Consider the following 24,666-nt stretch of genomic DNA (forward strand, 5'->3'; position numbering starts at 1 on the left):
AGCAATGTTACTTTTATTAGACGCAAGCTAGAATATGCTATTATTATATGGGACCTGTGCACTAAACATACCGAAAAATTTTAAAAATGAAGAGAAAGGCTATTGATTTTCTCTACTGCAAGTTTAAATGTACCGATGGTTAATGCACCGAGTGCTTTAACAACATTTTTTTTTATTTGCTGACAGTGTCCTGCATGTTTGCCTTGCAGAAGGTGTGCCGAGAATGCCTTTGGGATTACAGCAGCAAGGTGGAGAGTGCTCCTACGCACAGTAATTTTCCATCCGACTAACGTCGATTATAGCATCAAAGCAGCTTGCATCCTGCAAAACTTCTAATGAAGTTAAATGCACAGAGGCATGGGTACGTGGACAGAGAAGATAGTTTTGGAAATGTGATACCAGGCCACTGGCGGCAAAGTGTGGAAGGAAAAGCTCAGGATGAATCACAACCTAATTATTTTTCGCTTGCTTCTACACATGCTCGAAATTTCCACACACAGGCAGCAGATGCGCGAAACATCTTCACTGCCTACTTGTGCAGCACATTTGGGGAAGTTGCTTGGCAGTGGCATCACTCGGGCGTGTCAAAAGATGTTGCTTTAAAGCATCTACAGGAGCAACAGCTTTTTGCCACTTGCAAGGAAGTAAATTTCATTGAATGTATTTATTCAAATATAGGTCACATGCCTTCCCATGAGTTTTCGATGTTCAAAATCTGTCAGGTAGCAGCAGGATTCCTCACCTTTGAGATGCTCTCTGATGAAGCTGATCTTCTCTATGTAGTATTGGTTACTTTCATCTCAAACAGGCACAACCACTTGTACACAGAAGGATCATCTTTGGTGTACTTGGTCAGGTCGATCTTCTTAGATGTGTTCATGGTGCTGTTGAGGTAGATCCTATCAACTTATGCGATGAATCAGTCATGGCGTCAGTCATAACACCAGTTTATTGACAATCGGCACCCATCCTCTTCTTCATTCCCTATCCACCCGTGAACCGTCACATGCAAACATAAATACTGGGGCAATTTCATATTGTAACGCACATTTGAGGGACGGTACTTTAATCACTTTACCTTGGGCGAACTTGTGCTTGACAAACAGCGAAGCGAGAGCCTCACTAGAACGTCCAGTCTTTTCACAAGAGACCCGCACCTCTTCTTCTCTTGTGGCACTATCTTTCGCAGGTAGCAGTAAACAACTGGACGGACGCAGGAGGCGGCTGGAGTGCGTAATTTGAAATCATCTTGTCATTGTCCCCCTTCCAAGAGTGCATCGTCCCGATGCTCATACAGAGGGCGGCGTTTTCTAGACTGTCATGAATTCGCAATGCTTGTAGGCGGAAGCAGTTATTGCATGTCGTAGTACGGCTTCATTCGGACGACATGGACGATTTCTGTTCGATGCCGCTGTTGTGGTGAGGTTACTTGACCTTCTGGAGCAACTTCGTAGTTCAAGAGACTAATTCGGCGAATTATCCTATACGGGCCAAAATAACGATGAAGAAGCTTCTCGGATAGGCTGTGCATCCGTATGGGAGTCCAGGTACATACTTTATGTCTCTTCGTTGCAAGTTTTACCGCTCCGCGTCGGTTAGCTGTTGCTGCTGAATGCGGTGTTGCGCCAGCTGCCGTGCTTCTTCAGCTCTTCGTGTGAAGTCACTGACGTCATTGTCAATTTCGGAGGTCATATCTACTGGTAGCATTGCATCTAAGGTCGTGGTGACGTTCCGGCCAAAAACGAGTTGGAAAGGTGTTATTTTTCGTCGCCTTTTGCACAGTGGTATTGTACGCGAACGTTGCGTATGGTAGTATGCTGTCCCATGTTCGGTGCTCCGTGTCCATGTATACTGACAACATATCAGTCAGCGTTCTGTTAAGTCGTTCAGTCAGTACATTTGTCTGGGGATGATATGAGGTGGTTTTTCGGTGACTGGTGCGCATCAATTTCATAATGGACTGTGTCAAGTGGGCAGTAAATATGGTTCCTCGATCCATGATGAGAACTTTAGGAGCGCCATGCCGTAGTACTATGTCAGTGACAAAAAAATCGGCTACTACACTGGCCGCTCCCTTGACAAGAGACCCTGTGTCGGCTTATCGAGTTAGGTAGTCAGTTGCAACTACAATCCAACACTTTTCTGATGATTATGTGGGATAGGGGCCAAGTAAGTCCATTCCCACTTGTGCGAATGGAGTTTTCGGTTGCTGTATCGGTTGTAGAAGACCTGCTGGCTTGAATGGTGGTATTTTACGTCTTTGGAAGTCCCGGCAGGTTCTTACGTAGTGTTGCACAGAAGTCAATAACTTTGGCCAGTAATACTTCATGCGGATGCGTGCGAATGTTCTGCTCACTCCTAAATGTCCTGCTGATGGATCGTCGTGGCATGCTTCAAAGATCTCGAGTCGTAACTTGGAAGGTACGACGAGCAAGAATGTCTCTGCACTATGTTAAAAATTTCTTTTGTACAGGACATTATTTCTCAGGGCGAATGACAACAAGCTGCGGACAAAAGCTCGTGGAATGTCTACAGGGTGTCCTTCTAGGTAATCAATTAGCAGGCGTAAGTGCGGTTCAGATTGCTGATGCTGAGCCATTTGCGATGTTGTCACAGCTCCTAAGAACGGGCTATCCTGTCCATTTTCCCTAAGCGTAGATTCCGTGTATTCAATCGGTACACGTGACAAGCAATCAGCATCACTGTGCTTGTGACCGGACTTGTATACGAGCGTTATATCGTATTCCTGCAGCCATAAGTTCCCTCTTGCCAGCCGTCCAGATGGGTCTTTGAGATTCGCCAGCCAGCACAACAAATGATGGTCGCTGATAGCTCGGAATGGTCAGCCATATTAGTATGGTCTAAACTTGCTGATGGCCCATATCACCACGAGGCATTCTTTTTCTGTAGCCGAGTAGTACCCCTCAGCCTTGGAAAGTGTTGAACTAGCATACGCAATGACTCGTTCCTCTTCGTTTTGCGACTGAATGAGGACGGCACCGAGGCCTAAATTGCTTGCGTCTGTGTGAATATGAGCTTTGGCTTCCTCATGGAAATCAGCAAGCACCAGGTGGTTTTGAAGACGCTTTCGAAGCTCATTGAAAGCATTCTTCTGCTCATTTACCCAGCCGAAAGGCATGTCTTCTTTTGTTAGCTGCGTTAGTGGTTCAGCGATCCTTGAAAAATGTTTGACGAAGCGTCTGTAGTAGGCGCAAAAGTCCTAAGAATCGCCTGACAGCATTTTTGTCGGTTGGTTTTGGAAATTTCTCCACTGCTGCAGTCTTCTCAGGGTCTGGGCGAATGCCTTTTGAACTGACGACATGGCCGAGGAAAAGGAGCTCGCGAAAGCCGCAATGATATTTCTGCGGTATTGTCGTCAGACCTGCTAATCTAATAGCTTTCATCACAGCCCACAGTCATTCTACATGCTGCTCACAAATAGCACTGAGAGTGAAAAAAATAACGAAAATTGTGCCATGCTGTGCCGAATCAGCTGTGGCTCCTCCAGGCATTGGCAAAAATTCGCCAGCGCAGTGTGGGCCGTAACTATCATGTTCTGGCCACTAGTGGGTGTAAATAGGTGTACACATTCACTTAGTGTGAACTCCAGATGTTGCAGTGCCTCAATCGCGGGTCTACTAAGAGGCAAAGCAAAGTCAGTCATGAGCAGAAGCGAGCTTTGAGCTAGTTGAAGTGTAACAGCCCAGAAATTTCATGGCACTAGCTAGACGTGGACAGGGAACACGTACAATATGCCTTCCATTCCTGTGTGTTCTCTCTTCGCATCTATTTGCGCTGCAGAGCTTCTTGATTCAGTCACATGCGTTTTTACACCTTCTGTGTGGTTTTATAACTGTTCAGCTGTCACATTGTTAGCACCGTCTCCATATAAGATGCATTTGTTGCCCGCATAGGGCACCTCTCATGTATTCCTGCTAACAGTTTTGTTTTTCACTGATCATGCATATGGAGCATCCTACAGTGACGGAGAACATGACAAAAAAGCTTATTGGTGTTATTCTAATGATGCCTTTAGTGTGCTATAAGTTGATGCAGATTGTACACGTTTGCTTATTGTTCTTTCTGCAAGCTGGACAAAGTGCAGTCAATAATTTTTTTGAGGACTTCTAGTTTGATATTAACTTAGTTGTTACTTTCTGTGCATGTTTTTTTCCATGTTTTGTTCTGTTATTTGCATACTGTTTTAATTGCACAGTGCACCTCATGGCTGTCTGCATGCGTGCAGCAGTGACTATTATAGATTGTTTCGCGAGGAGAAATTTCACTCTGCATTTTTTTCACAGCTCAAACATCTGAGCTTGCGGGCTACACAGTCTCATTTCACATACACTGGCCGTGCTGGCTGATTTTTACATATTACAAACAAATAAAGATATGGCTAAGTTCAGAGAGACCACCTACTTCTAGCAAAGGGAAACTTGAGCCTTGAGGTTGCAATTGGAAATGCAACTGCAGTTATTTCGAGACATGAAGAGCGAGGTATCTAATCATAATAAAGTATTTGAGGTGCTTCTATGCCATGCTGTTGCATTACTTAAAAATGTCTATGGTGTTCGTTTTCTTTTTCACGTCATTTTTGAAAAGCACCTCTGGTCACTTCACCAGCACCTAATACAAAAATAGTATGAAAAATGTCTTTAGGCTACTCAACACTTTTTTAATTCGCTGCGTAGCCCCTTATCATAGTTTTGAACTCTGTGCGTTGTGGCCCCACCGGTGGGCTACCCGATGCTTTCCGCGGGTGTGGCGTGACACACCGGTGGGGCACACTTCTGAGGCTTTTTCCGCCTGCTGAAAGATGGGTCTACTGGCATGTTCGGTCGCAGCTTGCGCGGGCTACTTCAATCATGCATGCTAGCGCAGAAAATCATTAATCAGAAGATTGAAACCTGGCAAACACATAAATGGCCTTGCCGCGCAATTTGCGCAAAATGTAACAACTTTCTTCCCCATTACCCTTGTGTGCTCTGGGGTTCTGCAAGCTCTCAGCGACGCCTAGCATCCAGTACATCTCCTTCGAAGAGACCGTGCAGGTCCATCGGCCTTTTTCAGCCTACGGGCGCGCTTTGTTCTGCGTGTCCTTTCGGTCTCAATCTGAGCTGTGGCGAAGAGTGCGCGTGCCAACTCCTCGCGGAATTCCATGATGGTCGAAGTTTTACCGTCCACCATTGAACGGACAACGCATGCGTTCACAACTGCAGTTCCAACGATGAGCTCCACCGCAGCTTTCCTATACCACTTGAGCCCTTTCCGTAGGCAGGAGTAGTAGGACGTCATTTGGTCACTGTAGTCTACGCCTTTTTCGCCACCTTGTAGTCGAAGACTGTGCGCGGTTTCATGATCGGCTCACCCTTTCTCGTTTTTTTCCCGGTATCAACGAGGCTGGTGTCATGCTCAGTAACCGTTGTCATATTGAGAACGGGCCGTTTATCCAACCACTGCAGCACCTTTACGCCGTTGTGGGATTCAAGACCAACGACTTCCCCTTCTTTTACTACTACTTCTTCGGCATGCCCGTCCCCGCTATGGCATTAGATTTTCCGGCATATATTTGTATTTTCAATGTATAACCCTCCTTCGTGTAGGCCTTCTATAGCTTGACTCTATATTTGTGGGTTTTACCAGGGATATATTGCCTAAAGGCGAGGCGCCCATGCCATGGAATCATCGTTTCGTCAATGACAATCTGTTTGCCTGGCTCCAACACTGAGCATAAATTGCGATTCATTTTTTCCATCAAGTGTTGAATACGATAGAGACGACCCTGCTGTGCGTTCGGTTCCTCGTTATCTGCGAAATGCCAGAACTTTAGCAGCAGCAGAAACCGGTCGCGGGCCATGTTCTGGCGAATGCAGTTTACGCCGTACAGATCGCTTCTTGCCCAATACTGCTGCAGATTAGGAAGCCTTACTCGACCCATGCAGATCAGTAGACTAATGAACAATTTCATTATTTGCACGTTTGTCTAAGTCCATTTCTTCACGCGCGATTTTTCTTGTAGTACGTTCGAGTCTATGTACTGCTTCCCATACCTGTTTGTCTCATGACGATCATGTCCCAAATGTCATCAGTCAAAAAAAGAGAAAACAAGCTGAGAGCATCGTTGCTACTCGGGAGGCTGATTAGCAGAGAAGGGCTCGAATACGACATCGCTCCAACTCTAGTTGTTATCGCATTCCAGCTTTCGGCAGGTAATGCAGCCTGAACATCACTATTTTCCGAATCCACCGCAAACGCTTGACTCACCATCCCACAGTTCAGAATTTTCCAATAACTGCTCGAGGCTGTCATCATCGCTGTTTGAACACTCAACGTTCGCTGGAGCAGAAGTTGTGCCGCACAAAGTGGATGGCTACGTATTTGGGCTGCCGTGTGTCCCGGCAGATCCGCTTCCACCGCAGGGTCTTTTCTTCTGGTTTTCTGTACCTGAGCCGAATTTTTGAAAGTCCACAATTTTGAACGCTCGTAAAAAAATGGAAAGCACAAGGATGTGGACCACCAGGCTTGGAACTGAGAGTAAGCCAAGTTATTGCGAAGAGGACAGACTAATTCTTCAGCTGAGCTCTTGAACACATTGTGAGCGCTTTTCAAAAGGACGTTGCGCATATGGAAAGCGCGCGAACAAAAGGCTGGAGCGGGTAGCTGGAACATTTTCTGTGCCGCTTCCTGATAGCCGTCAGCTTTATCATCAGACGCATTCCAAGCGCCAATGTCAATAAATATAGGCGCGCTTTATAGCTCTACCGCCATCTGTGATATCATAGTGAAAACGCATTTTCATGCATTTGTGGAAGCATATCATCGACGCACTGCAAGAAACACCTCGTTGTTTGCGCCAGCATGGCTGGACTGCGTTGCGTGACCCACTGGTGGGCCAAGACGCAGTGAACGTGTCAGTGCTGCAGGTGCAGAACGCAAGATGTAGCAATTGTCACCCCACTTTGCAGACTTGCATTAACAAGACTGCTCCAGAATCATTTTTACCTGCTTGACAACTCACTGCAGGATCACTTTTCACATTCCCAACCCCTGTATGTGCATCGACTGTACTGTTTCTGTCAAAATGGAGTGACAATAAAAAATTCAGTTGTGGTGAGAGTCTGGTTTGTTTTCGGGTCATCGGTGTAGCACATCTCAGTACAGCAGGTAATTTACATTGTCCACGTTACACACATGAACACTAATTCCATGAAAAGTTAACCAGGTATATAATGCTACTTTCCGTCATGATTTTGTTCAGAAGAGAGTGGCTGTATTCATCATTTTTACTAAGCAAACATCAACAGGTGTTGCGAAACTTGTCATACTCAATGCCAGCAATACTGGCACTGTGTGCAGAGATGCTAACTCTTTGCTCACAGTTTTCATGTACAGCTGGTTATTTATTTTACACACACACACACACACATACATACATACATACATACATACATACATACATACATACATACATACATACATACATACATACATACATACATACATACATACATACATACATACATACATATATACATACATACACATAGGGGCTGCAATATGTGTAAAATAAAGCACCAGTTGTACTGGCCTTTGTGAGAAAATGGAATTCTGCGACATTATCACATTTCATCAGAAGGCCATGCAAGCATTACTGTGCTTCTTAATTTTCATTCGCCTGTGTAAATTCCTTTTTCCACTACCTCCTAGTACAGGGCAGCAAAGTCATAACTGATTTTGTGAATGGAAGTGAACCTTTAAAATTCTTTTTTTGTGTAGTCCTACAATGCAAATGATATTTATTCTGGAAGACAGAATCAAGTTTCATTTTCACTAGTCTTTAAATTCTTTTACAACTTGCAGCAGCTTCAGCTGCAGGTCAATCTTCTTTTCCGGCCTTACAGTTCGCATGTGTTCCAACAACGCGAGGGCGAAATGTTCGTCCATATCTCTTGGTTTGTAATTATTGAGTTGGTTAGCGACATTCTGCAGCTCCTTTTCATACACGTCCCTATTTCGTTTTTTTGTTGTGGCTGGATGGGTGTACAGGTTGGCTCGTTCGGTGTGCTCTCGTCCAAGATTGTGTCCTCTGCTGTGCCGGATGCCGGTGTCAGTGGCACATCTTGTGTGCACTCGGATGTCACTGACACAACATCTATATCGCTGCAGCTGCCTTGGCTGCTGATGTCAAGCAGCAGTTGGTCGGCCGTTTTCATGTTGCCACATGTTCTGAAAATTTATATATGATCACATTCAACACCAGTAAAAAAGAGTAACAAGCATCCACATTTCTCCGAGTTGCCAAATGATGTTTGCGACATTTGATAAGTTGGGGTGCCAGCCTTTTTAAGGGAGCTATTTTAAGATGAACGCCCTTTCTCCAGAGTTTACAAGAATTGCTCAGCCATCTGACCAATCTGTTTATCATAAAGAAAAAGCTGCTGAAAGCACTGTAGCTTCTACCATGAACAAGCTATTTTACCTGCCTGAGTGTAAATGAGTCAAATGTACTTTTATTTCTCCATGAGAAATATTGTGGTAGTGGGGAACGAAAGCTGCATATTGCCGCTTGAAAAGGCACAAGCACCCTACAGAATTCAACAGCAAGTGAGCCGTGGTTTACGTCTAAATTATGCATGTGCAGGAACAAAAACTAAGTTCTTCTGACCCAATAAACATAGAAAAAGGCATCAGTTGAGATGCATTCTTACAAAAAGCTGTGCAAAGCATTAAAAACCAAAACTATGACCGAAATAGAATAACACTTGGCTTATTAAACCCCAGGGTGTGCACTGAAGACAGGTTAGAATGCTAGCCATCCCGAATCTGCTATCTACTTGCACCCCTCATTCTTGCACGAGAGCCTGTGTCTGGTAATAACAATTGGCAATGAATCTTTAAATGTTTGTCGCAAAAACCAGTTGCACCATTCCACACCATGTATAAATGAAGGCCCCCAGTGATGCAAAGCCGAGATAAAACTCTTAAAATACTTTAGAAGTGCAATGAACTGCACTCCGACTATACACAGCATGAAGGAAGCGAGATTGATCTACCGATAATTGGTTCGTTAAAAGTGAACTTACAACTAATGTTTGCAGCAGCAATGTGTCGCTATTTTTTTCTTTAGCTGAGCTGTAATGCTAAAGTTTATTTTAGGCCTGCACTAAATCTGGAAATTTAAGTTTTTTTTCTTGCTTTCAACACAGTTTATGGGTGTTCTTTCTGCAATACAGGATTTACAAAGTGGGCACTGCTGCCTAAGCAGGTTCACCGATGAAAACATGACTGGTTCTAGAAGGTCACAAAATTTACACTAAAAAACTTACGGCCTTCCTTCAACACTGTCTTTTAAGAACATTAGCAGTTCGAAATATGGCCAAGCCATGTGCTCTGTTACATCCGTCTCCTCCGCACCGGCTTCACTCTTTTGTTCTTTCTTCATTGCCATAAGCAAGCGGCGGAACTTATCCCGCAGAGATTGCCATCGGGTCTGCACAATATTCTCTGCAAAAATCATAACACCTGATAGCTTCGCAACTCCACACCTGGCAACCATGAACCTCAACTTCCCCGGACACACCTGCGTGTTCGGGGGCGGGGGCATCTTTTTTTAGCCATGAACACTATTTGACGCATATATTTACCTTTTATTGAGGATCATTCACCTTCGGATGCAGCATACGCGGGGAAATGAAATTAGCACGGCACCCACTGACAAGAACCTGTCTTTAGTTTGCAGTTACTGCTTCAGTGGCTTCAACATTGTCAAGTTTGCCTGCTTAAAGTACTTGTCTCTTGAAGTGTGTAAAAATTGGAAGCTTTCCAATAACGAGAAGAATATGGTCCTACTGCAATCAATCATTGAATCAAATAGTCATATTTTGAAATAAAATGCTGCGAATACTTTGTTGCGAGTACTCTGTTCCGACAGTACATGATGAAACATTGCAGTTAAGCAAAAATGCGATATTATTCCAATCCACAATGGCCATAACACACTGGAGCACGAAGCATTGCTCAGTCGGCCACACTTTCTCGGCTAAACATTATCACATGCAATAAATTGTTTAATCGCGGAATTCAGCAATGGGTAAAGTTTGGCACCATTTACAGATTCAGCACCTGTGTCCACTCATCGCAGCATCCTTTATACCATAGTAGTAGCATCAGCTGTGATAATTCAAAGAGAAAAAACAGCTCTCTGTTACAGCGAAGCTGTACATGACACCCGGGATTTATTCGTCTTCGCCGACACATCAATCTGCGAATTGAAGCGAAAAATGCACAGCCCAGTGTTCGTTCAAATTAAAAACACGCAAGAGGTGTCAAAACTACATGCGCGTTCGAACAATGCAAAGCTCATGGGGTCATTGCATGAGTTTCCTGGGAAGCAGCACTGTAGCCATCACAGTGTGGATTGGTGCATTTTCTTTTTTTTTCACTAACCCTAATTTTTTTTTCACTCTGCCATCAGTGCAGACTAGCATATCTGGTCGCGATGGTATACTGCGATATTAGGTTGATACGACATTCGTAAAATATTGTTAAACGATCCTACATTCGTAAACGTTAAGACACATTTCAGAGAGTTGGAAAGCATGCAATTCAAACGCAGAAATCTTACCAGCATTTGGTACACCCGGCAGGACGATGGCGGCGACTTCAATCCACAAAACGTTTTTTTTAACACGATTCTTGTGTTACTTGTGTTTGGTCTGCCACAATATCGGCCTTGCTTCTACAATGGCTATAAGAAGCTCGTTATCGATGTTCGCCGGTAGCATGATTGAAGCAACCAAACATACAGCAATGGCGGCGCGAACTGGGAATCTGCGGAAGTCTCTTGCAAGAGTTGCCAGCAGCGCAGCCGCGCCCTGCCACGCGCTGATTGGGCGGCGCTGTCGAGCCGCTTCCGACGGTGGCGGCGAGATCAGGTGTCCCTTGAGCACGACGTTTTGGCTTGGCGCCAGCCTCAGCATCGACGCCGAGTGACTCTGGGTGACAAAACGCCAGAAAACGCCGGGAAAACGCTGAATATGGGGCGGCCTTAACACCTAGAGGGTAATCTGGTGCCACCGTCCATGGGAGTTTCTTAAGGGGGCACCGTGCCGTCATGGAAATGGTGGTATATGTGTCTGCGAGGCTCGTGTTGGCTGGTGTTGTAAGAGGGTTCGTCTAAAACGTGGATATGGCTCCGCAAATAACGCGTTCTCAACGTAAAATCTTCATAAAATGTTTCCATTCACGCATATGGCACCTTTACCCACCCACGATGCATGACCAAGCGAAGAAAAGCAAGAACAGAGCACCAACTGTTTCAAAGCGAGCGCGAACCTTGTCGTCTGTCCTCCAACTTTCGCGGCCCGCTGATACTTTTTATGTAACATGTAGTCGTACACACAATAACAAGTTCTCATAGTTAAATAAAACATGTTTTCGCGTAATAATAAAGCTAAAACAGCTTTTTACGTGCTGCTTTAGTAGAAAATAAATCATTGTGACAGACGGGACGGTGCTTGCCACGCGTGTCTTCAAAGTGTCCTCTCTCTCCGAGAACGATGCCAATTCGAAGTGACAACATACCGGCATTCCCATGCATACCACAGCGCAGTAGCGGCAGATTTCCCTCTAGGTCCCTCTAGGATTTCCCTCGGCAGCCCATGTTGTGGTGGATAGAACTTCAAGCGAGTTCATTGTCCTTAGACATTTTTCTTTAACATATTCAATGTGCGGAATGAAAGTCAGCCTATAGTCAAGCATAATACCTAGAAATAGGTACTTGATGTCCACACAGTTGAACACAAGCATCTGGAACCAGGCCTCGCTTTCTTGTAGAATGAACACAAGAACATTTGTGGCATTGAGTTTAGTCCGTTTTTCCCTGCCCACTTGGACATCTTGTTCAAGCCCTGCTGTACGTGTCTCTCGCATACGGCGGCGTTACAGGATTTGAGGCCGATTTGAATGTCGTCCAAGTAGATAGAATAAAAATGGCAGGGGGCAATGAAGCACGAAGTGTTTTCATCGTCACCATAAAGAGCGTGCAACTAAGCACCCCTCCATGAGTACACCAGTTTTTTGTGTAAAAGGTTGCGACAATACGTTGCGGATTTTCACACAGAAGATACGATCTAACAAATAGCTTTCAATTATTTTCAGCATATTTCTACAGATACTCATTCCCGACGAGTCTCTCAAGATGCCGTAACGCAATGTTGTATCATGCGCCTTCTCCATATCGAGGAACGTCGATAAGAAATCTGTTTATGTACAAATGCATCGCGGATATATCCTTCATTGCGAACAAGATCGTCTGTTGTCGACCGCCCTTCTCTGAAGCCGCAGTGATAGCGATCAAGTATATTGTTGAGTTCAAGGAAAAGTATGAGTCTGCCATTACCCATTTTTTTAAACGCTTACACAGGCAGCTTGTAATAGCTATCGGGCGATAACTTTTCGCCATGGATGGGTCTTTCCCCTGCTCCAAAAAGGGACCAGAATCGCTTCTTTCCTTGTGGGTGGAAGGTATCCGGCAGCCCAAATATTGTTGAAGAGAAAGAGTGCGAATAGTGTAACTTCTGTGTCAGTGTGTAAGTATTTGATCATGTCATACACGACTCGGTCAGGTCCCGGTGCAGTGCTCTTGCTTTAAATCAAGGCAGCTCTCAACTCAGCAATACTGACTGGCAGGTTATACATTTCCTCGTGTCTGCATTTACGTACGAATGGCTTAAGTGCTTTTATTTCTTTGTATTTAAGCAAATATTGAGAATAGTAGATTCAGCTCGACACACGGTCAAAGTGTTCCCCAAGAGAGTGTGCCTGATCTTGCAAGGTATTCCCTTGGCCGTTCACCAGAGGCAGCGGATGGATTTGTTGCCCTTTTAGCCTTCTTAAGCCATTCCACATGGTTGCCTCCTGCGTGTATGAATTAATGCCGGAGAAGAACCTCACCCAACTTTCGCTCCTTGCCTGACGTCGTGCCCGCCTCCCCTGTAATTTAATTTGTTTTAATTGAATTAGATTTTCTGAATTAGGTGATATGCGCAATATGCCCCTTGCCTTGTTCTGTCTCTTTCGCACCTCTCTACAGTCCTTGTTACACCAGGGAACTCGTCTGCAAGTGAACCACCATTCGTATGCGGGAAAGAGTTTTCAGCTGGATCAATAATATAAGCAGTAAATTATGCAGCAGCATCATCGATAGTAATACCATTTACAAATTCTTGCGTTAAATAAGATGATTCTTTAAAATGCTCCCAATCCGCCGATGCTAATTTTCATCGAGGAATAGGGTTCTCATGTATGGTTCGAATGCATATGTTCTCGGCGACGAAGAAGAAGCGCTCATCCCTAGTCACAGATCCACTCCGTAATTGCTAGCCAATTACGAAGTGCTAACTAGCTCGAGCCAAAGTTTTGCTTGCATTATTCTGTCCGTGAAGGCGAACGGCATCAACCGATACTAGCTGACCCCAGAGGTCCGTTTTTATTTGCCCCATTTCGTGACTACTATAACTGCCGCCGTGTGAAGGATTGCTAGGTTTAGGCCTGTTCCGTGGACGCTAGGCCCAACACCGTCAGGGCTGCGGCTCGTCAGCTCCGAGAAGGAGGAGCCCGCTCAAACAACAATGATCGTGGACAATCACATGTGCGCTCAAGTTAAAGGAAAAGAGATATCACCCAAGGAATCCCACAACGACGCCGGATGGACGCTCGCAGGGGAACGCATGACGAGGCTGTGCCAGCGGACCTCCGCGCGCAGCTAGCCCGACGGACCCGGCGGGAGTCAAACAAGCATGAGGTAAAAATTCAACAAGAACTTCAGAGTCTCGGTCATCATGGCAGCACGCATGCCAGCCATGCCACTGGAAGAAAGCAAGATAGTTGTCAGAGGAAGAGGAGGACTGGATATCGTTAAGACCGGCACATGCACCACCGTCGTTGCGGCCATACTCGCCGCGTCCATGATCACGAGCGAGGAAAGCGCCGTGGACACCATCTGCCCGAACATGCAACTGAACATCATGATCGTCAGTGCACCGAACGAAGACGACGCGGCAAGGTACGCTAAAATCGAGGAAATCTCTATTGAAGGCAAACTGTACGAGGTCAGCGCATATCGCACGGCACCTCACCACACCGTAAAGGGCGTTATCAGAGGCATCCCCATCGATGTGAGCGCCGACGAGCTAGACAGAAACAATGTCAACGAGAGGAACCTACTAGCAGTGGGCGCAAAAAGGATTGGAAGCATGACCACTGCGATTGTGGTATTCCAGGCACCAAAAGTACCGAACTTCTTCCGATACGAAGTCACTCTGATACCGTGCCGCCTCTACAGAAAGCAGATTGACTTTTTCCAGCAGTGCGGCCGAGTGGGACACTGCAAGGACGTGTGCCCGACCCCCACAATCATGACGTGCCTGGCCTGTGGACTCGTGAACCCTACAGAAGACCATCGCTGTACCCCAAAATGCAAGTTGTGCCGGGACGAACACCCGACCGGAAACCAAACGTGCAAGGTGAAATACGAAATCCCCTACGTAGTGCGCAAGCGTCAATGGGAGCGCCGTCAGGCCGAACGCCAGGTGCTGCCGGAGAGCGATTTCTCGCCACTCGACAAGCCGCCAGCTGCGCTAAAGTCAAGGGCCCCATCGGAGAACCGCGCGCCTAAATCCAGAGACAGCAGCTACTGCAACAAGAAAAGTCTCAGCAGGAAAAGGTCACCATCACGAGAGCGAGTGAGTTGGGTCGACGCAGCGAAAGGGAACAATATAGGGAATGCGCAGGAAATCACCGAAACCATGAATAAAGAAGATATGAACAAGATTCGAGAAGGAAATGAGACCCTAAGAGAAGAAAACGCGGCGTTGCTAGCGACCATCAACAACCTCACGAGAGAGATCGCTGAAATCCGTCAGTTACTGCTATGCAACGACGACCCTCTACATAGACCAACGCCAAGCACAACCAAGACCGAGGAAACAACCACGAACATCCAGGAGACAGCCATAGAGGAACCGGCACCGAAGAAGCGAGCCGTTGAGGTCACGCGCAAGCTCACAGAAAACGATCGCATCCACAGCCTCGAAGCGCAATTAGAAGCGACATTCAACAAACTCGAACAGCTAATCACGGCGAACATCGCAGCAGTGACAGCATTGAAACAAACAATGGAGACCTACCAAGCCAAGAACACGAACAGATTCACCTACGACGAAAGGACCCTGCAGCCAGTGGTAAGCCACCTGACGTTGGCGCCCCTCTTCGTGCAACATCCACCCAACCAAGCAGCCTCGTACACGCCAACGCAATCATGGCCGCTAACGCAGCACCACCAGCAGCAGGTGTAACAGCGTGGCAGTGGAACTGTCGCGGCTTCGAAAGGAATAAGGCAGTCATCCAACAGCACATCGCACATGCCGCGCACAAGCCGGACGTTTTACTATTACTAGAAACACCAACCGAAACACCATCCCTTCTCGGCTACAGAGTGCACAAGGGACCGCCCGACGGGAGAGGCCTGTGCACCCTTGTCAGGAAGGGACTCACATTCGTCGAACACGAGCTGCAAAGCAATATCAAGAGCGAGCAAACACTCACCGAAATCATCCCGGGCAAGAAGAGAAAAGGAAGCATATTTCTGCTGAAATTCTGCAACAACCCATCGCAGAGAAAACAGATTCAAGACATTACTGCACAGAGCCAGCACCGCAGCGGGGCGCAACACGCTCATCGCGTGCGGAGACTTCAACGCGATGAGCCCTGCCTGGGGCTACATGTACACAGCAAAGGGTCGCGACCTGTACCAAGACGCGACGGAACTGGACTTTGCCCTCATCACGCAGCCGACACATCCGACCAGAATCGGTAACTCCGTGTCCCGGGGCGCCACTCCGGACCTCACGTTCGTCAAGAACGAAATCCGGGGCGCGATCACCTGGAGAAACACGAGACCCGGCCTCGGCAGCGCCGACACCATCGTGGAAATCGGCATACCGGAACACAACGACACCAGCATCAAAACACACAGAGGGATAGACTGGGATGCCTTTTGAGAGGCTAGAAGTCAGAAAAGACACGGTGATGACGAGATCGAAGACAGCGACTCATGGACGGCCGAAATCACCAAGAGCGTACACGACGCGACCACAGAAATTGAAACGGGCGCCGATATCGACAACGTAGACAACCGGTTTACGCATCTTATCGAAGCCAAACAGTCGATACTCAATCTCTGGAAGAAAGAACAGCTCAACTGCAGGCTCATAAAGAAGGTGGCGGAGCTGAGCCGAGTGATCGAAGATCACTGCCGCGCGCTCTGCACGCAGCAGTGGAACGAGATCTGCAACGCGGCACACGGGCAGATGCACAGGGGGAAGGCGTGGAACCTGATGCGGCACCTGCTCGACGAAACCAATACCAAGTCGCACCAAAGAGACAGACTCGTCAGGCTCATACATCCGGTGGTCTCGGTACATCGACGTCGAGGAGGTACGCGCGGCCCTGCATGACCTCAACAGCCGGTCTGCAGCCGGCCCGGACCTCGTCACGAACAAGGCGCACAAGAAACTCGACGACGGCTCCATTGAGAACCTCGCTAAATACTTCAACAAGTGCTCGAGAGCGGGCGCGCTGCCAAACCTGTGGAAGAGAGCCAAGACCATACTGATCCCCAAATCGGGGAAGCCGCCGGACACGGGTAACCTCCGGCCCACCTCGCTCACGTCCTGCATGGGCAAGGTGCTGGAGCACGTCCTGCTCAACAGGTGGCAAGACTACCTGGAACGAGAAGGGCTGTACCCGACCATGGTGATCGGCTTCAGACAGCACCTAAGCATGCAGGTTGCGATGGTGCAGCTCAAATACCGAATAATCAACGATGGCGGCAGCACCCGCGACAACAAAGAAATCCTAGGGCTCGACTTGCAGATTGCCTTCGATAAGGTGAAACACTCCGCGATTCTATCCCAAGGCTCCAAGCTCAACAAGGGCGAAAGATCCTACAACTACAACAAGGACTTCCCCACGGACAGGACCGCCAAGCTAAGAGCAGGCGAGCTACAGGCGCGAAAGCTCGGGAGCACCAACACCGCAGGGATCGGTCATTTCGCCGATGCTGTTCAACCTGGTAATGATCGGAGTGGCCGAACAGCTCGCGGGCATCGAAGACGTCAGGTACACCATCTACGCGGACGGTATCACGCTGTGGGTGACCGGTGGCAGCGACGGCCACATCGAGGGCGCGCTGCAAGCCGCCGTCGACTCAGTAAAAGGCCAGCTGGAAGGCACCGAACTGAGGTGTTTGCCGAGCAAATCGCAGCCTCTCCTACTCCCACCTGCCAAAATTAGCATAGACAAGACCAGCCAACGTGAACACGAAAAAATCAGACGCGTAACCAAATCCGGCAACGTGATCCCCGAGGTTGGCAAAATTAGGATCCTAGGCATGGCCATCGAAAAGCAAAGAAGTAACGGTGAAACCATCACCTTTCTCACGGCAAAAGCATCCAACGCGATTCGACTCCTTAAACGAGTCACTTCCCTGTAGCCTGGCATGAGACCTGAGAGCCTAATTAGGCTCGTCCAATCCTTCATCATCAGCCACGTCGCGAACGATGCAGCCTACCGCAAATGGCTGTAACACGAACGTAACAGAATCAACGTGATCATCAGAAGAGCGTACAAGACGGAGCTGTGCCTGTTCGAGTCCACGAGCACGACCCGCTTTTTACAACTCGGTATACATAATACGCTCGAATAAATAGCTGAAGCGCAACAGACTTTTCATCTGGAGCGGCTCTCTATGACAAAAGGGAGCAAGATACTGGACGACCTGGGAATAGGATACTCGAACGAGGTGGAGATGAAGCTCTCCGTCCCCGAAGAGGTATGATGCCAGACCAGAATCGACCCCACACCGATGAACATGAATCCCGTATTTAACAAGGGAAGAAGAGTGGCGAGAGCGAAGGCTCTCATCAACCACAAGGCCGACCACGAGCACGTGCGGTACGTGGGCGCGGCTGAATACCAACGGATCGCCTTCGCAGCAGTCGTCATAGAGGCCACAATAACGGCAGCGAGCGTGAGAAGCGCCGGAGCGGACCAAGCTGAGGAGGTAGCCATGGCCCTGGCCATCGCCGACGCAGACTGCCACACGGTGCTGAGAGACTCGAGACAGGCGCTACGAAACTTTGCTGAAGGCCAAATCTGCAGGGAGGCCGAGCGCGTACTGCGAGCGGCCAACCTGCAAGACAAAAAAGTAAGACTCATGTGGTTCTCGGCGCACGCGGGCGACGCGTCGGAATGCAATGAGAAGCACAATGAGACGGCACACGCAGCGGCACGACCGCTAACCGACAGCGCCCCGTAGACAGACCCTCCGACGTGGTTCGGAACTAAGGTCCGCATGACGGACTACAACGAAATCACGAAGCCCTACCTCTTGGCTCGCAGGACGCTCCCGCTCCCGCAGCCGAGGCTGAGTCGAGCAGAGGCGGTACTACTGAGACAGCTCTAGACCAGAATGTTACCGATCCCGGGACTGATGCACCGCATGTACCCTGAGACATATCCGACCGATAAGTTCAGTGTCTGCCAGAGGGAGGCGGCAGATTAACGCACATCATGTGGGGCTGCGTTAAAGATGCAGAAGAAAAATGAAAGACGATCCCACGAAGGCTAGAGGCAGCCGCGAAGAGCTACGACCAAGACAAACACATCTGAGCTGTCCAGCAGGTCCTCGGGGTGCTCGAAAGGCAGGGACCCAGCGATCCGGCAACGGCGAGCAGAAACCCACGCCGAGTAACGGCGACTTCGTAGATGACGTAGGCCCTCGCCAGGGCGCGCTAGCACCCAACTGAACGCACAATTAAAGTCGGCTCCCATCTAATCCAATCATGCAGAGTTATCAGGTTTATAATTGCAGCAAAGTGGTCACTTCCGTACAATTTATTGATCACAGACCATTCTAGGTGAGGCAGAAGAGAAGAAGAAACGATTGCTAGATCTAATGCTGAATATGTGTTGTGTTCGACACTGTAATACATCGGTTCCTTCTTATTAAACAGGCAGGCACTAGAGGTCAGCAGAAAATTTTCCATCAATCGACCACTCGCTTCGCAGCGCGAATCTCCGCGCATCGTTTTGTGGGCATTGAATTCTCCCACGAGTATATGGGGGTTAGGAAACTCATTAATTAGGTTATAGAAATCGCTTTTCTCAGATGTTAGTTGGGCGTTATGTTTATAGAACACACATTCACCAGTTTGTTAAAAAGGATAGCCTGAAGTGACACTGCCTCACGGGGCGCCTGGAGGGCGATCTGTTGACAAGTTACAGACTTGTCGGCAACTATTGCAACACCACCGGAGGCGTTAGCCTCGTTGTGGTCTTTACAATAGATTATGTACTGACGTAGAAAGTTTGTCTGTATGGGTTTCAGATGTGTCTCTTGAACACACAGCAACCTTGGATTATGTTTATGCAATGGTTCTCTAATGTCATCGAGCTTACGTAGAAGCCCTCGTGCATTGCACTGTAGTATTTGTGTTTCCATTATGATAAATGAGTTGGGTGCTGCATGTTTAAGAGATTAAGATTAGTTCACGTGCCCTTTGGAGGCGCCGTGACGCGAGCTTGTCTTATTTGAAACGATCAAGAGAGCTTCGCTGCTCCTTAGGCGCTGGTGGTGCCGTCTAGCTGGTGGTTATGTCTATCGCCTCTTGCGAGGCGCTGGAAATGCGTTCTTCCGAGCGCATTATTGGACATAAAGGTCTCTGAACATTCGACGTGAACTTTGAGGCCACCTGCCCGGAGGTGGATGGCCCCTTCTGCTGGGGTAGTGGCGCAGCGCTAGCTGCAACCGCCACGGGGCCACATGGTATAACTGCCAACTCACTGTTTGTGCGTCGGACTGCCGACGGAAGCCGGCGCGTCACCGCCCCCTCTCGCGTCCCATCGCGAAATGTGTTCTTGGGCAGGTAGGATACCCGCCTGCATTCCTCCTTGAGAGTTATGTTTCCCTTACTTTTATCGTCACAATTTCGTTTGTCTTTTTTCTAGGATGGGCACGACCACGAGTATGCGGCGTGCTCCCCATCACAGTTTACACAATGGAGAGTGATCTCGCAAGCTTCAGAGGTATGTTCATGGGCACTGCATTTCGCATAAGAATCATGGCCTCGGCACCTCAGCGAACTGTGGCGGGAACGTTGGCATTTGAAACATCTGAGGAGATTGGGCCCGTATGGCCTAACACGGAGCTTGATGTATCCTGTCTCGATTGACTCAGGCAGGACACTTGAATCGAAGGTGATTATCAATTGCTTGGTTTGGATTTCTTTACTATCTCGCCTCATTTTAATTTTTTTGACATTCATAACATTCTGTTCACTGAAGCCCTCCAAGAGTTCAGCCTCAGTGAGCTCCAGCAAATCATCGTCCGAGATAATACCGCGGGTTGTATTCATCGTGCGGGGTGGGTTACTACTGCTTGGGTCACCCCAAATGATACTAATTTAGACAGTTTTTCGAATTGCTTCTGATCGCGGAGCTACAAAAGAAGGTCACCGCTAGCCATACTCGACGCCTTATAACCTGGACGAAAAACTTTGGTAAGAAACCCCGATACAAGTAATGGTGAGATTTTTCGCACTGGTCTATCTGGTTTTTCAGAATGAATGACTTGGAAACGAGGGAAAGATTCTTTTTGCCGTCCAAATACTTCATCGGTGCGCCCTCTTTCCTGAGGGCAATCAGGTAGTAGGGGGAAGGAACTAGCCACAAGGATATTTGGAGATTTCGGAAGCAACGCCAGCCACCCACCATGGACTGTTGGTATGCGCCAATTAATATTTCATCGCATTACGACAACTCCGATGTGAACGCGCCCTACGAGATTTGTAGAAAATTCGTTGACGATAACGCGTGCCTCAAAACTTCTTCAGACATTAAGGAGCTCAAACCAGCACAGAGCAGCGCAATCAGCGATGAAATTTGCTACCTTTCCAAAGCCGCAGGGAACGCTCCAGTAAAATGGGCATCTGAGCCTACTTCTTCGACCTCGATGAGAAAAAGGTTCTCTGTCCAACGCCCGCTGAGGCCAGCCAGGACATGAATAATGTGCACCAGCTCCACTGCCATGTTATGCCAAGCTTACGTAAGCGTCGTATTTATTTAGATTCAAGTGATAGAGATGCCTTCATTTGCAACCACTACATTCCGATGGCACCCGTGATATTCTAAAATCTCAAGGGAAATGACTTCTCCTGATCCGTTTTTTCATACATCACCAGGCGAAGCAAGAACCTCCCAACTCCTTCGAAATGCGATGTCACCTTTCCGTGCAAGCTGGGGTTTCGCTCAGGGAGCAAGGATACTATTGCGATACTTCTCGATTCTGGTAGTCCATGGCCTTTCTGGCATGCACTGCTGGTTGATGCATATTGTGTTGTTTATTTTTCCACCTATAGTAGTGAAAATAAAAGGAGTTCCTTTACGACCTTACGATGTCGTTAGAGCAGCAGTTATAAAATGCTAGTGGACCAGTTGAACGCAGTCGTTCTGCATATATCTACTCCACCAGTTTCCCCCAGCCCACCCACCTTTCACCCTAGACGTCACCCCCTAGCAAGCCGAGCAAAAAGTCATAATTTTGAGGTGGCATTGGCGGTACGGCGAAGACGTCAGCTGAGAAAAGCACCGTTCGTACTTACGGTGAAGCACCTTGAGTATCTCAATTGGCGATACAAAGAAAAATAACAGAACAGGCGAAACAAAATACGACCAGTCTGTAGAAATGATTCAAGACTGCTCTGCCGAATGAGATCGTTCATTCTATGGTTCACTAAACTTCAACGCCTATAAGTGCAGAACTGGGCGCCTGACCAATTCGCCCTGCGGCATCACACCAGCACATAACCTTCCGCTGTGTCGCCCGGGAGAAAGAGATAACAAAGTACCTTGGATTTCTATAGAAGCAGCGGAATAGTTTTCTGCAGGAAGATCACTTCTGCGATTTCGGGTCTCTCGATTCAGGCATGTTTATATGCGTAGGCCAAGTGCGATGAGCCGCAGTTGTCCTAGACGCTCGTCTTGCCAGGCTTGCCCAACTGCATCAAGCATCCATTTTCGCCTTTCCATCGTGCATCGTGCTATACAGAAACTTGACTGATGTTCAAAAAACGGGAAGTTCGGCAGCCCCTTAGCCGGAAAGGTTCATCCAGTTAGGCTTCCAATTGCCGATATACCTTAGCTGAAATTAAGGAATCTCTCACTAGTTCCAACAACTTGGCACCAGGTAGCGGTCGCCTCATATGCGAAATGATTAGGTATCTACACCCTAAAAAACTGGAAACACTCCTACATGTTTTTTGCCATGTTGGCGGCTCACCATATTCTGTCCCCATGGAAAGACACTGTAGTGATCCCGGTATTTAGGCAAGGCAATGAACAGTCCTTAGCCAGCCGCAACAGGCCAATAGCGCTAACAGACTGTCTGTGCAAAGTTGTAGCACCCACCCGATGCTGCAATGCGGGCATGCTATGGCCAGCACTGACAGCCGGCGCCTTGGTGCCAGCTTAAATAGAAGAGCAAAATAAAGATGCGCAGCCCATGGTAGAGGCGCAAGCTCGGCAAGTGCAGTGTTCTACTAAGAAACCTGCCACGTTTGCCGCTGCAACCGGCGCTCCGCTCGCCGCCTTCGCCCTTCTACCAAAAGAAATATAGGAACGTCTGTACGGCTCTTCGGCCGCCTTCACTTCCTCCTACAACGGTGACCCGGGAGAACATGCTTTGCAGTGAGCGACACGATGTTATGGCTGACTGGCCAGCGTTTTAGTTCGACCCACCACTACTGCCGTTCCGGTCAAGCTAGATCGACGCATGCTTCTCGCAGTTCGTGGCGGCTCAGGAGCGGAACATCTGGATCTAAGAGTTCTAGTGCTTCGTGCTCCTCGACGTACTGCGGCTTGATCTCCAGCTCAACCTCCGCGTTCTATCGCCTGGCCCACTCCCCGTCGACGATATGCGCAGTCCGTCCTGAACGGCCCTGCGTACCACCTTCTTCCAGATGGTAACCACACGTCCCTTCTCCCCCAGCGCTGAGCTCATCTGGGTGCCCGCGTGCTCGGCAAACCCCAACAATAAACCCGTCGATTCTTTAGCCCGAGGTTGCAGAAACCAGGCACAGGTTGATCTCATGGGGGTATCTCGAGGGACCGAGCGTGTAGCTTCGCTGACCTCATTGCGAATGACCGGACTGAGAGGCGAATATTGTTGCGTGGTAGTGACGTTAAAGAACACAGCACCAATACTGTGAAAGACAAAACTAGCTTTTATTGGGCGAACCTGTCCCCACAAAGACAGGCTACACTTATAGCACAACGATAGCGGCGAAAACGGTCGGCGATCGTCGAAAATCTGATCAGCGGGTCAAGCGCGTCGGCTTTTACAGATCAGTCGTCGAATGTTCCAGAGTGGTCGTTGGGACCCGCATGTCTTCCACAAAGTTATACACTATTCGCCTCGCGCATACATGCACCCAGATTACACAAGTTGCGGGGAAAGACAGCGGATGAAACGTTCGGTAACATTCCAGAAACTTCTTTTACATGCAGACGTATCTTGCGCTGTGCGATAACATTTCTTAGGGGGTGAAAAGTAATCACCCGATAAAGATAAAGAGGTACACGTGTCAACATACAACCCCCCCCCCCACACTTTTCTCTCCCTACCATGGAGCAACTCTTATGGCGCTGTCTGCAAACGCGGAGCGTACCTTCCCCATCCATCTTCTCCGACTAGCGACCCGTCCTACCTTCCAGCCCTTTGTGCATTGTGCCAAAAGCAAACATCACCCCTATTCACCTGGCCGGCCCGGCTTCTCCTCCGCCCAACAGGCCGATGTCACTCCATATCTGAGGACTGGGAGATGTCACTACGCTCGACGGACCCCGCAAGCCAGAATGTCGCCGCAAGCGGAGCTGGCTCATCAATATATTAAGCATGAACGTTTGATTGCAGTGGGTTCGTGTGGGGACACAGGCGGCCTGGTAGGTTCCAAATGCACTGTCATAATGAAGTTTTTTCCTAGTGCTCCCGCTCTCCGAATCTGAAGTGGATGGACCACGCGCCACACGTAATCATGAGGAGCACAGCCTTCGATCTGCAACGCCGCGAGTGGAACCAAGAAGGAGCTCGTTTACGCCGTGCCGACGCTGGAGCCCTGGCACAAGAACGGGCTCATGCAGCCTAGCGCAAGCAGCAACGGCATATAGAGGATCCGGTAACCTACCAAGGAGTCGTCTAATGAGCTTTCGGGACTAATCTAGTGGAAAGCCGAAGCTGAAACGTACAGGTTTCAGCTTCGGTGGTCAACCATCTGTACGGAGTGCTTGGGCGGTGATTTATCTTTATCTGCTGCTAAGTGACACCACCGAAGTGATTGTGAAGCCTCTCAATTCTCTCCCCCGAAACTCCACCACTATGTGCGCGTCGGTTTCGCAATCATGGAAGCCATTGCTTTTAAGCTATAAATGTTTTTGCACCACTAAATGGCGACCTTCAAGTGACCTTGAGCCAAAAGCCAGAGCCATTATCCGGGCACTCAAACAGGAACGTCCAGCCAAATTGCGAGAACAAAACGAGATCACGGG

General features: G+C 48.3%; 1 protein-coding gene and 2 pseudogenes across 1 annotated transcript in view; 2 read left to right on the forward strand and 1 right to left on the reverse strand.

Annotated features, from left to right (window-relative positions):
* LOC135917371 (uncharacterized) overlaps positions 1-24,666 on the forward strand; it is a 208,983-nt gene that overhangs the window by 32,575 nt on the left and 151,742 nt on the right. The window lies entirely within an intron of this gene.
* On the reverse strand, positions 7,683-10,787 carry LOC135917377 (uncharacterized; annotated as a pseudogene).
* On the forward strand, positions 13,653-15,359 carry LOC135917376 (uncharacterized; annotated as a pseudogene).

This window comes from Dermacentor albipictus, chromosome 2 (genome assembly GCF_038994185.2).
Source record: "Dermacentor albipictus isolate Rhodes 1998 colony chromosome 2, USDA_Dalb.pri_finalv2, whole genome shotgun sequence".
NCBI lineage: Eukaryota > Metazoa > Arthropoda > Arachnida > Ixodida > Ixodidae > Dermacentor > Dermacentor albipictus.